We start from the raw sequence: 1,038 nt of genomic DNA, 5'->3' as shown, positions 1-1,038 counted from the left end.
TTGGCTGGCTGTCCGGCTGTCCAGCTGTCTTAAGTGCGCTTATGTAAGGACAACTTTTGGGAGTTGGTTTTCTCCTTCCACTGTGAGTTTTGGGGATTGAATAGGTTGTCAAGGTTTTGCATAACAAGTGCTTTTACCCACTTGATCAACTTTTCTGGCCTCTTTTTCTTTTTGGGGAGGGTAGGGGATGGAAGTGGGTTTTGAGGCCAGGTTTCCCTGTGTAGTCCTGGCTCTCCTGGAACTCACTCTGTAGAGCAGGCTTTCCTTGAACTTACAGATCTGTTTCTCTTCCTCCAGAGTGCTGGGATTAAAGGCATGTGTCACAATGCCTTGCCTCTTTCACCTTTTGAAAAGAGGAGACAGTTTTGTTTTCTTATAATATGGCTGTTAAAATAGTTTATGTCTTGAGAATGAGTAATTATTAAAGAAGTAGCTTTGAATTCTAGGTGATACAATGTTTTTAAGAAACATTAACAAATTTTTAAGGAACTTACAAGCCAAAATAAATGGGGATTTGAAACTGCAGCCCGCCTACTGGGAGAAGAGGAACAAATGTTGATAAAGTCTAGTTAATAGCCATGTCTGCTGCTTTGTCCCTTCAGTTGCAGCACTTGAGATGTGGAGGCAGGGGACTCTTGTATTCAAAGTCATCCTGAGCCATATAGCTAGTTCAGGCACAACTGAGCCACATGAGGCTCTGTTTTAGAAGGCCTGGGGCAGTGTATAATGAGGTTTCTCTGGTCCTTTCTAGGTAGGCCTACAAAAGTTCAAGTTGTCTACAGCTGACCTGACCTTTGCCCTTCTTAGTAAGGGTTAGGAGGGCCACCACCTTTTGTACCTTCTTTCTCTGTAAAGGGGCAGGAGGGATTGAGTGCTTTTTGCATGTGGTGCTGCAGTACTTATTCTGGTTTCTCGTTTTTGTCAGTCACTCATAACTCACTCAAGGGTTGTATTAGTCAGGGTTCTCTAGAGTCACAGAACTTGCAGATAGTCTCTATATAGTAAAGGAATTTATTGATGACTTACAGTCTGCAGTCC

General features: G+C 43.0%; 1 protein-coding gene across 2 annotated transcripts in view; it reads left to right on the top strand.

Moving 5' to 3' along the window:
- Positions 1–1,038, top strand: part of March6 (membrane associated ring-CH-type finger 6) — a 73,629-nt gene that overhangs the window by 62,539 nt on the left and 10,052 nt on the right. The window lies entirely within an intron of this gene.

This window comes from Mus pahari, chromosome 11, assembly GCF_900095145.1.
Source record: "Mus pahari chromosome 11, PAHARI_EIJ_v1.1, whole genome shotgun sequence".
NCBI classification, from domain to species: Eukaryota; Metazoa; Chordata; class Mammalia; order Rodentia; family Muridae; genus Mus; species Mus pahari.
Note: the sequence above shows the minus strand (reverse complement) of the source record. Positions and strands in the feature narration are given on the sequence as shown.